This window comes from Dreissena polymorpha, chromosome 7 (genome assembly GCF_020536995.1).
Source record: "Dreissena polymorpha isolate Duluth1 chromosome 7, UMN_Dpol_1.0, whole genome shotgun sequence".
In the NCBI taxonomy this organism is placed as follows: Eukaryota; Metazoa; Mollusca; class Bivalvia; order Myida; family Dreissenidae; genus Dreissena; species Dreissena polymorpha.
This window is the reverse complement of record NC_068361.1, coordinates 18054591-18071270: the sequence shown is the minus strand read 5'-3', so window position 1 is coordinate 18071270 and position 16680 is coordinate 18054591. Positions and strand designations below refer to the sequence as shown.

Genomic DNA, 16680 nt, shown 5'->3' with positions numbered 1-16680 from the left:
CTCATAGTATTCAGCAGCTTTGAACAGACACTCCTTGACCTCTGCAGGGAATTCCCCGGGGTCCTGGTTCCCGATCGCCCGGTGTGCTTCCCCTTTGCATGATACATGTTGCCAAGGTTGTAAAGGGCCCGTGCCTCACCGATCTGTGTATGTAAACAAATAAGTACATATTGCATAGGTTATACAAGGCCCTGTCATTGCCAATCTGTGGATGAAAATGGATAAGTACACTGTGATGGCCATGGTTGTCTCACTGATCTGTGGATGCAAACAAACTGTTTAATGACTTGCTGACTTTGTAAGCAGCACAGATAATCTCAGGATCTGTATATGAAGCAACTGATAATTACCAACTGATATGCTTGGTATATTTTTGTGCTCAGGTGAGCTAAAAAGCCCAGATGACGATATATAAACTATAAAGCTCAAACCTCTTTTACCAGCGCAAAGAATAGATATTTTTGAATCAGCTTTACTTAAATTCCTAGCCAATCATATGAGTTCCATTTGGAATTGTAAATATTTCCTAGGTTATGTGAGGCATGTTCTGGGAAAACTGGACTTAATGCATGTTGGTTGAGTGCTGTCCCAGATAAGCCTGTGCAGACATGGTCTGGGAAAACTGGGCTTAATGCATGTTCATTAAATGCTGTCCCAGATTAGCCTGTGAAGACATGCTTATCTAGGACAACACTTTCCACCAATTATGTTTTTTTGTTTAGAAGAGATTTCCTTTAACAAAATATTGCTTCAACTCAGAAAATGTTTCCCTAATTTATTCTATGCAGACTGCACAAGCTAATCTGGGAAGCACTTTGCCCGCATGCATTAAGCCATGTTTTCCCAGAATTTATGTTATATAATGCTGGGCCTGATCAATATCTACCAAAGTTTAAAATTGACAAAAATGTCAATCTATCATTGAGGTAGTTAATATGGTTCCAGTAAAGAAAATAATTTGTATTTGTTGCAAAGACAAAGCCCTTGTTGGGGGGGGGGGGCATTGCCCGAAGCTAAAAAAATGTAACAAATTAGAAACAATTTTAAGTAAGGTAAAAGTACTTCTCTCATGCTTCTTCAAAAGACCATCTTCTTATTTTCTTCATTTATATATTTATAAGAATGTATTAAAATAAAAAATAATTGCATTAAAACCAATGAAGAACAGGTAATTATGGACCTAATCGGCAGAGTTGCATCCACACATATATTAATCTCTATTTTCAAAACACCCCAGTATACACACTAGGTTAATAGATATGATAAGTGCATTTTCATAATGCCCAACACTAAATCCAGAAGTGTCTGGATGTCCTCTTTAATCAGTATTCAGTACATTAACTGTCTCAATAATGACTCAACTAAAAGACTGTAACGATAAAGATACTATTTGTTTTATTTGAAATTAATGCAGAGGAAATGTAAATTCCAATTTATTTGCAATGAAATTTTGTTAAAAAGAACAACTAACTTTAAACCAAAATCAACAGATCTCAATGTTCTCTGTGCTACAAAGTTTTTTATCCAAAAATCAATACACACAGGCTTTCCATGCGTGTGGCGTGATGTTGTACATTGGTGCATTAATTTCGCGTGCTTTTTGTAGGGACAAAAGGTCAACATGAAATACATTTGAAGCGAGAATTTATTAACGCCGTGTTAACATAAACAATCAGAAGTGTGTTTCAGATTACAAATAGATGTCCAATTGAACTATATAGGTCAGAGGTGTCGCGCTTGATTAAATACCGTGACATCATTGTTCACAATTCTGGCAGTGTGGTATCGAAGGAGACTTCCTGCCCTCTGACAACTGTAAACTTTACAACACCGTAGATCTGGTATTTTAGAATGCATTGCGGGCGGTTTTTATTGAGTTACTTGAACTGGCGCCTGCTATCTTTATGGTTCCTACCCCCCTACATCCCTAATAGTTTCTCAACGGATTTACGCTACTAGGAAAAATGGCCTTGGCAGCGATCCAAAAAACAGAATACCGGTTTAATCCGGAAAATTTTCACTCATAAAAATTCACCATAAGTTTTCAAAAATCAATATGCAGAATCAATTAGCTGTTCTCAGCTTTTGCATTTTAAAGGCTATAACATGATAAGCCATCATGCAACACCCACTCACCTGATTCCATGTCCTCATTTAAAAATCAATCTGCTTAACAAGCAACAAAATCCAAGTATGGAAGCTGGTCACTCTATTTTATCGAAGATAAAATCTCAATTAGCAAACAAAGCTTCTTCAAGTGCTGATTTGATTTTTTTCAAAAGATTGAAGCTCAAGGAAACAATAACTTCATAACATATTGCAGGGTATTTGACACTTGCAAAATTTCCAAACAAAAACTCAGGAAAAGGATTTTATTGGACAATTTCTGAAAGCCAACAGAGAACTGCATAAGAGAGTAAAGGTTTGTCTTTAATTTAATTTACAAGTAATTAGACGTAACCAAGAGTGAAAAAAATCTGATCAGAAGTGGATAAAAATTAAATTCTACAAACACAGACAAATCTTTTTATTTTTAGCTTTTTTTTCGTTTACATTTTTAAAGATAGTACCTCAATATAATCAGATCATTTAAAACTGAAAATTATTGGAAATGTTCACTGATTTACTGTTAGAAACAGTGAGTTACCAGTTTAAAAATCACTCATATTTCCATATTAACCAAGGGAAGCACAATATACATGTACATGTGCCTCGTTTGGGAAAAATGGACTTGTGCATAAAGTGTAGTCCCAGTTTAGACTGTGCATTTGCACGGGCTTATCAGGGATGATATTCTCCGCTTTTAAATCTCTAACCGGAAATTCAATTTAGGCAGAAAGTGTCCTTCCAGATAAGCCTGTGTAGACAGCATTTTTTTCCAAATACAATAAGCCCTGTTTTCCCTGAACAAGGCACATATTATTTTGTGACATGAAGTGTATTTATCCCTGATTGACTTGATGGACTCACCCTGCCTTTGGGCTAAACTTGGTTGGCTCACCCCAGCAATTTGTTTTCCCAAAATCGAAAAAGTACTAGTACCATGCCAATTGGAAAATTTAGCACAAAAAAATAAATAAATTGGAAAAATAAACGTCATGAAATCTTCAGATAAGGAATAATGGTTCTTTTCAATTGCTTGGAATTAAATTGCACAAATTGATTTAAATACTGTTTTACATGTCTTTTTACTTAAAATGTTCAGTTTCAGTGCTCATTTTATTTCTTTATTTTAAGATAATGCACTTTTGGAACAAATTTACGTAACTTTCTTCACTTTTGGGATTTTTTTTCAGGCGACCATTGACAATTTTGCAATTTGAAACTCAGTTGGGAAACATACACCCCAAAAACAAGGCTTTGAACTCATGACCCAATTTCGATAGGGTCATCTACTGTCCAAGGCCAATGCACATTTGAATGATCAAGTTAATTGGTCAATTCATTCATGAGTTATTGATCAAAAACGATTTTATAACTTATTGTGACAGTGACCTTGACCTTTGACCTAGTGAGCCAAATTTCAATAGCTCACAATAAACGACATAGTTAAGGCCCAGACATTAGCTCATTGATGGCAATGTTTGACCTTTGAACTCAAAGTGTCACCTTGAACTATGAGATATCGACCTGATTCTTTGGCGTGACACACCATCCAATGATGGTGAACAAATGTGCCAAATGATTTTCAAAAATCACGATGAACGACGAACGACATAGTTACTGCCCGGACAAGCTCATGTATGGCCATTTTTGACCGTTGAACTCAAAGTGTGACCTTGACCTTGGAGATATCGACGTTATTTTTTTGCGCGACACACCGTCCAATGATGGTGAACAAATCTGCCAAATGATTTTAAAATCTCACAATAAATGACAAAGTTATGGCTCGGACAAGCTCATTTATGGCCATTTTTTACCGTTAAACTCAAAGTGTGACCTTGACCTTTGAGATATTGACGCAATTCTTTCGCGCGACACACCGTCCAATGATGGTGAACAATTGTGACGAATGATTTAAAAATCTCACAATGAACAATTTAGTTATGGCCCGGACAAGCTTTCGGGACAGACCCACAGACAGACCGACCGACAAAGTGACTCCTATATAGCCCCCATTACCATTGGTAATGGCGGTATAAAAACGTATGATTGAACACCCCATGTAAACACTTTGTGGTTGGACAGAAGTAAAATGTACCAGTAAGTCATGGTAACATCCTATCTATTTCATGTGAAGTGCTAGGTAGGTCATGATAAGGGCTTAACAGTCTCATTGGTAGTACAAAGTAGATAATAGTAACGACATACCTATCTTCTGTGATGAACAAAGTAGATAATAGTAAAAACATACCTATCTCCTGTGAAGAACAAAGAAGATAATAGTAACGACATACCTATCTTCTGTGAAGAACAAAGTAGATAAAAGTAAAAACATACCTGTCTCCTGTGAAGAACAAAGTAGATAATGGTAACGACATACCTATCTTCTGTGAAGAACAAAGTAGATAATAGTAAAAACATACCTATCTCCTGTGAAGAACGAAGTAGATAATAGTAACGACATACCTATCTCCTGTGAAGAACAAAGTAGATAATGGTAACGACATACCTATCTTCTGTGAAGAACAAAGTAGATCTGTGAAGAACAAAGTAGATAATAGTAAAAACATACCTATCTCCTGTGGAGAACAAAGTAGATAATGGTAACGACATACCTATCTTCTGTGAAGAACAAAGTAGATAATAGTAACGACATACCTATCTCCTGTGAAGAACAAAGTAGATAATAGTAACGACATACCTATCTTCTGTGAAGAACAAAGTAGATAATAGTAAAAACATACCTATCTCCTGTGAAGAACAAAGTAGATAATAGTAACAACATACCTATCTCCTGTGAAGAACAAAGTAGATAATGGTAACGACATACCTATCTTCTGTGAAGAACAAAGTAGATAATAGTAACGACATACCTATCTTCTGTGAAGAACAAAGTAGATAATAGTAAAAACATACCTATCTCCTGTGAAGAACAAAGAAGATAATAGTAACGACATACCTATCTTCTGTGAAGAACAAAGTAGATAATAGTAAAAACATACCTGTCTCCTGTGAAGAACAAAGTAGATAATGGTAACGACATACCTATCTTCTGTGAAGAACAAAGTAGATAATAGTAAAAACATACCTATCTCCTGTGAAGAACGAAGTAGATAATAGTAACGACATACCTATCTCCTGTGAAGAACAAAGTAGATAATGGTAACGACATACCTATCTTCTGTGAAGAACAAAGTAGATCTGTGAAGAACAAAGTAGATAATAGTAAAAACATACCTATCTCCTGTGGAGAACAAAGTAGATAATGGTAACGACATACCTATCTTCTGTGAAGAACAAAGTAGATAATAGTAACGACATACCTATCTCCTGTGAAGAACAAAGTAGATAATAGTAACGACATACCTATCTTCTGTGAAGAACAAAGTAGATAATAGTAAAAACATACCTATCTCCTGTGAAGAACAAAGTAGATAATAGTAACAACATACCTATCTCCTGTGAAGAACAAAGTAGATAATGGTAACGACATACCTATCTTCTGTGAAGAACAAAGTAGATAATAGTAACGACATACCTATCTTCTGTGAAGAACAAAGTAGATAATAGTAACGACATACCTATCTTTTGTGAAGAACAAAGTAGATAATGGTAACGACATACCTATCTTCTGTGAAGAACAAAGTACATAATAGTAACGACATACCTATCTTCTGTGAAGAACTAAGTAGATCTGTGAAGAACAAAGTAGATAATAGTAACGACATACCTATCTTCTATGAAGTACTAAGCAGGTCATGGTAACAATATACCTATCTCATGTGAATGAGATAACTCACTCGAGTTCATAATAGAAGGAATCAAAATCTTTATGCAGGCAGTTTGAAAAGCCTTTCAATCAGCGACTCTGTAATATACAATTATGTTAGACTCCGTTGCATGAGCCATTTTGAAGCATGTGTTAAACAACATGCTATATATCACAATTTAACTTTGAGCAGAAGGCTATTTTGCCACGTTTGTGCCTTTGTAGACATCTGAGGAGTTTTTAGACAAATGTAAATATTTGTGTATGTAGGGAGAGGGGGGGGGTTACAGTGGGGTTAGGGATTTTGTTCCGGGATTAATCTTTTTAAAATCCCTAAAAAATAACCCTCAATCAGCCGATTTTAGGGATTAATTCGTTTTCACCCCTTTTCATCCGAATAAATATGTATTAAACCTTTTCCAGTGGCTTTTAGGGGTTAATTGCGGTGCATTAAGCCCTATAAAGGATGAATTCATTGCAAGGGATGAATTAAGCCCTATAATGGATGAATTCATCGCAACGCAGCGCAAGGGATGAATTCATCTCTTCAAGCGATTAATTAATCTCTACGCATGCGCAGTCGATGTCAGCGGGGAATACGGATGAAAAGGCGGAGATAATCACTGCCGTAAACGAGTAGGCGGGGCGTAGACAACTATTTTAGATGAGGTTTTAATTGTGTCGGTTTTATGCAGAATACAATGTATTAATTGTACACCAGTGCACATTAATGTTTCACTGGCCATCACGCACTGGTCTCTTTGGGTCAATTATTTCTTTGGCGAACACCCGGGCAGAACGGCACAAGTTGGATTCTATAGTTTTTGTATTAATTTCAAATTGATACTTGATTTAGAAACATACTAACAATTTAAGATTATGGCAATGGCATACATTAACTGTTCAATAAGAAAGTTTACCACGACCTGATATATTTCAAAGTTTATCTCAATTTAAATGTAGAATTTCAGCAGATATTCAGTAGAGAAACCTGTACCTGTTTCTTTTTTATAAGACTAACACAGCATGTACAACATAATTTTTCTCATAAATAAATTGGTATCAACGAGCATTACATAAAATTATCAAGCAAACAACATCAAATTAAAAAATTAAATATTTTTTAAATATAATTACATTTTATTTATTTTCATTTCATTTGTAATTAATGTCCATGTATTAACCTTATCCGGTTATTAATATACGCCTGCCTCCACCTTCCCCGCCTCACCAATATTTTTTAAAACGTACTTGTCAAATATCGTTGGATGGCACTTTCAAAATACATATACTGCAATGCATGAGTCGTAATGCGTGTTTTACGACCCACCCCTAGGTGGCAACATGTCACTATCAATCAATAATATCTGGGGTTTATTGCAGTTTTATGGCTTTGTTTTATCGGTCCGTACAGTGTACTTCACCGCGATAAAATCATGGCAAGTTTCGTAAGAGACTGATGATAGTCAATAGGTGTTATCCTCCTGGAAATCGTGCTTTTTATGCATACTATTATGCAAACATTTTTTTTCGACATGTAAAGCGTTGTAACACAGTGCTCACGCTGCTGCCAGACATTGTCGCCAATGGCGATTATTTTATCCAACTGGCTATTATTTCTAAAAATTGTCTAGAAAAAATGGCGATTATTTTATCCGCCTGTATAAAAAAACAATTGCCTCTAAAAGTTGTCTGCCGAGTGCGAAACGCCTGTAAATCGGGCCATCTTGCAGGAAAAATCAATAACTAGATTACTGTGTACACACTCGACCCTGTGTGTTGTCATCCACGCGTTAATAACTTCTGCGACATCGTGGCCTAGAGCGTTTTTCTCAGTGTCCGACTGCAGTAATATATTTCGGAAAAAAACGTCTTTAATCTCCCCGTGCTTAACAATTATGGGTAACTGTTAGATCTATTAATTTTTCGCCAATTATAATTTGTCATTATTGAAAACCGCCTCGAATATTTTCGGCTGGTTTTGTTTTTCACGCCGTTGAAAATTGCTTGATGAAATAATTATTAAATCGCCATCAACGAATTATCCCCCTAATTACCGCTGTTTGTCGTCTGCTTTAACATTTCTTGATGTGTGATAAATTGATAATGATTTCAATTTTTTACCCGGTAACCTGGTTAAAAATAATAATGAACAAGGGCTGTTTGTAAAACATGCATGCCCCCCTATATGGGCTATAAGTTGTAGTAGCAGCCATTGTGTGAATACGTTTTTTGTCACTGTGAACGGTGGTGGTGGTGGTGGTGGTGGTGGTGGTGGTGGTGGTGGTGGTGGTGGTGGTGGTGGTGGTGGTGGTGGTGGTGGTGGTGTAATAGTAGTTGTAGTAGTAGTAGTAGTAATAGTAGTAGTAGTAGTAGTAGTAGCAGCAGTAGCAGTAGCAGAAGCATAGCAGCAGCATTACAATACCAGTACTTAAGAATGATCAAATGGGAAAAGGTAACCTAGCACTGGCAGTAAATATGGGGCTCATTTACAGGTCAGATTTGGATTCTCTGCTGTTAAATGAGATTTTAAATGGAGTAAAGGGAGGCAAATGCTGTAATAAAAAGAACATGCATAAACGGTAGTTGTTTCCCTTGCTTGAACCATGCTAAATCCTTAAAATGCCTATTTCCAGTAACTGTGACCTTCACCTGTGACCTTTGACCTAGTGACCTCAAAATCAATAGGGGTCATCTGCGAGTCATGATCAATGTACCTATGAAGTTTCATGATCCTAGCCCCAAGCGTTCTTGAGTTATCATCCGGAAACCACCTGGTGGACAGACCGACCGACCGACCGACATGAGCAAAGCAATATACCCCCTCTTCTTCGAAGTGGGGCACAAAAACACTTCTTTTCTCCATTTGAAGCATTTAGCAAAACAGCAACAACACAAATCCCTCAAATTTAGTCAAAACGCTGCGAATTTTTCCCAATTCAAAGAGACCAGGCATATACCATGGTCAGCTAATTTTAACGAAACACGTGTTTGGAATTACACTGAGGTGGTGTATTTTAAATCACGCGCTGTGATGTTTTTTGATGCAAACATGATCGGCATTGCGAAAGTGTTATTGTTGGAATAAATCATTTGCATTTGATATTGGCCTCTGCCTACAATATAGCGGCCGATGGCAAACGTCGTAATAAGAGATAAAGCAGTCGAACGATATGCACCTTTCATTTAATCATTAATGTGCAAAACGCGTACAATTTTTCGGATTGCCGTTTTCTGATAATGTATTTGTGTCGTCGATTATGATTTATTTTCGAAGTTCATAATAGAAAAAAATAGAATGACGAATACATATGCGGTGATACAGAAGGTGTGGTTTATAATATTTTGAATTGTATTCACCAGAAATTGCAATTGGAAAAAATATTATAAAACAGTATAATTAGTAAGGACTCTGGGTGGGGTGGGGGCTCTGCCCTTTATTCTCATGTGTATGTAACTGTAGCTGATATCTGGTTTGTTAAGTGACACCAAAACCTTGATTGTATTCTTTATTGTAAAGCCATGATAATATTTTATAAGAAAAAGACACACTGATATTATGCTTGTTTTATATATATATTATAACTTTATTCAATAGATATACATTTAATAAAACATAGATAAAATGAGATAGATTGTTTTTTTCTTTTTGCGTTCAGTACCGATTTGCTGAAAAGTCGTTAACACAACGTTTACAAATGCTTCCAATATACAGTAGTCATCATGTATATTTCCCGACAAAAGTGCGCAAAAATTATGCGACAATGTACAAGGTATTCACAATTGGAAAGCGTGCGTGTATTGATCTTTTTATACAAACTGTGTAGCAGAGAGAACATTGAATTCTGTTGATTTCGGTTAAATGTTTCCTTGATATATTTAACACAATATATCGCGAACAATTTGATATTTCTTCTAAATTAATTTCAAATCAAACACGCTGTATCCTTATTGTTACGGTCTATTAGTTGAGTAATTATTGAAACATGAATTGTACTGTATACTGATTCAAGAGAACATCTGGACAGAACTGGATTAAGTGTTTGGCGTTATGAAAACACGCATAGCACGTCTACTGACCCGACCTATTGTGTAGACTGCTGTCTGCGGTGTTTAGACAAAAGGGATTAACATGTGTGATTGCAACTCTGCCGATTTGGTCCATAATTACCGGTAATACATTGTTTTGAATGTCATTATTTTAATCAATGCATTCTTATTAATATAATGGAACAAATTAATAAATTAACTTTTAATTTTCATTCGATAATAAACTTGCGAGTATTCCAAACAGACATATCATTTATAATATATAATAACATAAGGATATAAGCGTCAAATCATGAATCTAAAAGAAAGTAGTTTCTTTTCGTCATTAGAAATACGGGTATCACTTCACAAATATTGGTACATAAAACTAAGTTTTTTCTTAGGATGCTCCCAACTGTATGCCTTAAAAAATCGGGAAAAAAAACCGTCTTACAATCGAAGAAATACAGTAATGATGTTAATAGGATGATGATGATAAACTATGAGCAAAATGTCACAAGTAACAATTTTAAACATTTTGTTTACAGCAAATATTTGCAGTAAAACATTGTGATGATGATGATGATCAAAGATTTATAAGTAAACAAAGATTAGTGTTATTGGATGTTCACGCCCGGAGACGAGATTTTAATCATCTTATCGTGATAATCTTATACTTAATATCAATCTCATTCTGACATTTTTCACGGCGACTGATCTGAGCAATCTCACGGGGGTACTGCAAGAATCGTCAGATTTCAGGTTTATCTGACAGATTTCACGATCTGACAATATTTACGCTACAACGGTCTCAGCCTTTAATAATATTTATTACTTAAAACGATTTTAGAATAAATACTGTCAAGTAGATACTTATTTTTAATTCTTTTTTTTTCAATTTTGATATTTTAATTCATTCTTTTCCTCAATTAAAAAAGAGATTTTCAACATTGATTATGAATAAATCTGAAGAAAAAGCGGCTCAAGAGACGAGTGTTAAGATTGGCTGTTCAGAAAATTTGTACGTTGACGTACAAAAAATGTACTTCGATGTACAATTTGTATAAATATATACGTCGATGTGTATGTCATTTTTGTATGTCGACGTACAATTTTTGTACGTCGACATACATACATTTGTATTGTACGTCAGCGTAAATTTCTCATTTTACCTAGTAGGTCTTGTTGACTTTCGACCCAAATGGTACGCCATATATTAATGAATCTCAAAAAAAGAGGTTGCGCGCGTGATTAACGGCCGTGATGCAGCTCCATTTTTTTCAGTTGTACAGCAATGAAAATAAAATTGGTTAGTTGTATTTAAGCACTCCACAAAAATTGCATTCGTCCTCGAAAATATGTTGCTTAAACTTTAAGTTAAAGTTAATCAAGTAAGTGTGACAAACAAAGGCTTTTATCAAATAACTCATGATCCTCGCGTTCAAAAGATTACCACATGAATCCAGTTTCCGTTTCCTTGGTCTTTTTCCCATTGCTTCAGAAGTTGGAAAACTTGGATAACTCAACCGAACGAAATGAAAATTTCAGTTTGTTTGTGAACGTCTGCTTTCCGATATTTCCCTCAATTTGTCATGCCTGTTTGATTCGCTTTTATCAGACTCCAATTTAATCGATAAAAGGTTTAATACCGCTATGACATTTTCACGCTGTACATTTTAAAGATGGAACTCGAGAGAGAAAAACTAATTTTATTTACAGAACAACAAAAACAAAACAAGTTAAAGAGATAGTAAATATGTTGGCATTAAAAGGGCAGTTAATTAATGTTAAAAACAAAACAAAACCTTCATTATTGTAAGACCTATATTTGCCAGCGTTGTAGCTCACCCATCCCATACGGCATGCCGCATAACAAGGCAGCTGCATTGAATGATATTTAAAGAGGAAACATTTTACTTATGTGTTCCTTGGATAATCGATTGTCAGAAAAAAATCAGTAACGAAACAATCAACGTTTGATTAGAAGCAAATTTAAGCAAATTTTTCCTCTTCGTCTGTTGCATACATATACATTTGAGCCGCGCTTTGTGAAAATGGGGTTAAATGCATTCCGCCCAAAATGGATTTTTGCTAAGTAGTGACTTTCTTTAAACAAAAAATATCATTTAAGCGACAAGTGTCATCCCTGATCACCCTGTGTGGACTGCACAGGCTGATCTGGGAGAACACTTTACGTACATGCATTAAACATCCTTTTCATAGAACACGGCTCATTTATATGTTATACACTTAGATATGTTTTTTTGTTGCTTTGAGTCCGCGTGTGAAGCAAATCTGACTGTACAATTTTTTATCTTAATATCAATGACGATTAAGATGAACTACGCAGATCAAAATCATGGCCATATAAAACGGTTTTATGGCTGAGTTTGATATATTTTCATAAAACAATTTAAATTGATATCAACGACGCGTCCCTTTTGAGATTTCTGAATAATAAGAATGGAATATGTTCGCGTCAGAATCTCTAGCGGTCCGTGCACCAATTGTGTTGGGTACCACGAAAAAGCATAAAATAACAAGAAATCAATGTGACATGATACATAGAATAATCGGTTCGTGACGTGGATGGAGAATGAGTATCTGGCTCGTCGGAAGATCTTATCGGGTGAGCCGAAATTCCTCCGACTTGCCAGATAACCTTTCTACATCCACGTCACCAACCTATTATTCTCTATATCCTAAGGCGTACTATTCAGCGATACATCATACGAGGGAAACCGCGGGATTCAAATTTAACGACCTGATGCGTTCTTAGTGTTCCGATGGCGTCTGTTTCCGTTCTCTTCACACCCTCACGGCTTTGAATGGGAATTTTACTGAGTCACTAGGTGCCGGATGGCGAATGCAGGTGTCCCTTTGTGGTTTAAAGAAGTATTACGCGTTTATTAAGTTAATGGCACATTATTAAAACAAACACGGTATCGAACAAAACGCGTACCACAATTTTAGCAACTCGTTAAGTACTGAAATCGTGGTTTTCAAATCACACGAGTATATACATGTACATGCAATTATGATAATATTTGATAATTAACGTTAACCTAGCAACGATATTTAAAACTTTACAAAAATAAATAGTGTTAAAACATAGTTATAGTAACCTAAACACGCTCCAGAGATTTTCTAGGTACACAAGCAAGTTCCTTAGGGGGTTTCGCGGGCATGTCATCGAGTCCAAATCGGACTCTTCGACTTTACTGTGCCTGTGGCTGAGCCACTTAATAGTAATAAAAATCGGCCGTGCTCTGTGAAAATGTGGTTAAATGAATGTGCGTAAAGTGTCGTCCCAGATTAGCCTGCGCAGTCCAAACAGGCTTATCAGTGACGACACTTTCCGCATAAACTGGATTTTTGCTAAGAAGAGACTTTCTTTAAACCAAAAATATCATAACAGTGGAAAGTTTCGTCCCTGATTAGCCTGTTCGGACTGCACAGGCTTATTTGGGACGAAATATTACGCATATGCATTAAACCCCGTTTTCAAAAAGCACGGTTCAAATGGAAGCACTTCTAATAGGGCTCTGGTCGAAAATATTTTGTCCAGCTAATTTAGTCTTCTTTGACAAGAAACACTTTTTTCGCATCACAACTGTCATGTATTATAACCACTACTACTGATCTCAATGTAGATTCTGTTTTTCTCTAAAAATGAGCCAGAGTTTAAGCCTAATAGTGTGTATCGTCCTAAAAAGTTCTTTGTACCTTTTTCGCACCGATGCAATAGCTAAACAGCTTTTTAAAAAGCGCACCTGTGTTAAACTTGTTCAGGGACGGTATCTACAAACCTCCATATGAAAATCTTCACTAGAGTCTTAAGATGTCATTAAATGTAAAAGAATATCAATGCGAATTAACTTCAGACTTAAAGAATTTCGTTAGGGACATGTGTAAATGTTGTGGCGACGTCTCGTTACGTCACGCAAAGTGGAAGTTTAATGACGTCATATCATGGCGTTTTTACGTCACTCAACGTCGTTTCTAAGACGAATTAAATCAAGGAGACGAGGGAGCTATTACTTTGTTAGTTGATGATTTAAAGAAAAAAAATAATAAAATAATTTCAAACAAAACGGAGGACGATTGAAAACAAAAGGTACGGTAAAAGGATTTTAACCCACAAGAACACATGGGGTTGTGAAAAAACATAGTATGGGTAAGCTGAACATGTAAAATCTGTATAATTATCTTTAGATCTTATTGAGAAAGTGGATAAGTGACTATTTATATAATATTAATATTTGTTGTTTAAAAATTAAACGTTTTACAAATGTTCCCTTAATTTTTTAACTTTAGACTGAATATCAAGAGGCGTTGATAAAAATGGTCCAACATCTAATAATACACTTTATATATGACACAATAATATAAATATAGCTATATTGTTAATTTTCTAACGTCGTTTGTCATTAATACGCTATATAAATAAAGCTCCTTTAATAAAAAGGGCTATACATATTAGGTTCATCACTAAAATATACCGATATGCGAAAATTAGGAAAAAGGAAGTTCGGTTGGTTTAAAATATCTATCCAAATAGAGAGCTCAGTCAAAACCTTGTCATTTATGTATTGTCGGCATTTTGTATTCTGGTTTAAATGTCTTTTAAGGTAAGTATTCCAGGTTATTGAGACAGTATGTGCTAACTTTAAAAGGGGAACATTATTATCTTTCCCGAATTACAGACATGTGTAAAACAATTGATATTTCGCGTTACCACGCACCTATAATTCCTTGTATCTGTAGTATTAGGATAATGAGTACATACGATCTCACGCCTACAAAAAATCATCCTTTTTTAATTGAAAACTCTTTAAAAACGCATCGGTACCGTTAATAAGAGTGTGAACCACGGTATTTCATATTCATACTGATTCACAACGATTTTACTAAAGTAAAATTACTCCTGCTTATACTCCCACGCCTATTTAAAGGTGGCTGTTTAGAGTTGTAAACGCTAGATCGGTCGTTGTCGGATATTTTTTTTTAAAGATAATTATGTTCACATTTATGTCAATTTTCTGTTAAATGACCTCTCTATTATCGGAACTCATACTTAAAAAGCAAATTGATGCATTTATTTTCAAAGAGAAGTTTGTTTAAGATGAACAATATCGTTTTACGGTAATCGGTAGCGCGTTTAACGACATCGGATTTTGGTCGGGAATACAAATCGGGTACAGTCTAATATGGACCGGGTACGTTTAAGTATATTTACCGTACCCGGCGTACATGTAAGTATAATTAAGAGTACCCGGGGTACATGTAAGTAGTACCCGAGCCGATAAAGACCAATCGAGCCGAAATAAGGCTAACACTTTTAAAAATTAAAAAAGATCTGACACTCGTTGTCATATCATACCATATTTTTATTAAACTCGTCCAGGAAATTCGTTAGTATAAAGCTCGCCAAAGGCTCGCTTTCTTACAAACTTCCTGAACTCGTTTAATAAAATATGTTATTATAAACCTGTTTAATGCTTTTAACAACATACAGGTTGTATCAATCGTTGAAAAAAAAATCCCGTATTACGCTACTCGCTGTTTCCAATTCCGTATTACCATACTAGCCGGACTACTTCGACCCATTTAATGACGTTACATTACACGCACCGAAAATAAAAATATTCTAAGTATATAAAGGCATGGAAGTTAGAAGTGGAAGTGCATATCGTTTAAACGTTTTTGTTATAAACATCGGATTAAAGTTGTCAACTTAATTGTTATAAAAATTTGATTAACGATGGCATTAAGGTAAGCGTGTCGGAAACCTGTGTTTTCCCGGTTCGAATGCCTACACGTTAATTTACATACGCGTCTTAAATAAACTATGGCGTTTACCGTTTTAGTCATTGTTTTGTCAGTTTTGTTAAAGTAAAAAGTACATTTGTTAACTGTTTTCGTTAGTTGTTGTATATAATAAAAGTAATATTACGCTAGTCAATTGTCTCAAGAGTTTGTATCACTCTCGTGGCTTGTGCTATTTCGCATCACACTCGAGGCTCCGCCTCTCGTGTGATACGTCATCACACACACCACTCGAGTGATACAAACTCTTGGAACAATTGACTAGCGTAATATTCCGTATATATGAAAACTCGTGCCAGATCCTATATTTATTCATGTAAATCTTTGCTAGGACGGCCGCCGATATGAAATGTTTCATCCAACAAAATAACAGGATGAGTCTGCTACATATGTGTTACTTTGTTGCCATATTAAAAGTTTTTTGAATTGTGGAAGCTGTGATAAAAATATCTAAAATTGTATTTTTTTAAGTCTGTAAGTAAGTCTATTAAATTATTAAACGCAATACTAAAGAGGATACACAATCTAGGCACTACAAAAGGCCGTGCAAAGTTAATAATGAGCTTGATTATGATTCTGTAAATGACATGTCACGTAATTACACATTGTTCGTGGAGAACACACAGTAACAAACAAAGTTCATTTCTGTTTTCATCGAAATTTATTTCTGTTAAATACTTTCTAACACAACGCTTCTAATGTTCATGAAGTACAATTTTACAGCGCGGCGGCTAATTGGCCGCCACGTCAAGAAAGCGTGACTGCTCTACTCGATTGTCAAACTAGGACTCTAGAATTCCTTCTTACAACAAAGCACAGCATTTTATTCCAAGGTACATGAACATAAAATGTAGATATTTCCTATCTCATTCTTGTTTGGTTAACTGTTATCTTACCTCGATTTTCTAAACCCACCCCTTCGAATAACCCTTGTTGATTGGATGGATCGC

At 35.5% G+C, this 16680-nt stretch overlaps 1 protein-coding gene and 1 pseudogene across 2 annotated transcripts in view; both read right to left on the bottom strand.

Moving 5' to 3' along the window:
• Positions 1-16680, bottom strand: part of LOC127837815 (G-protein-signaling modulator 2-like) — a 57968-nt gene that overhangs the window by 16690 nt on the left and 24598 nt on the right. The window lies entirely within an intron of this gene.
• LOC127839499 (uncharacterized) overlaps positions 1-16680 on the bottom strand; it is a 42321-nt pseudogene that overhangs the window by 14866 nt on the left and 10775 nt on the right.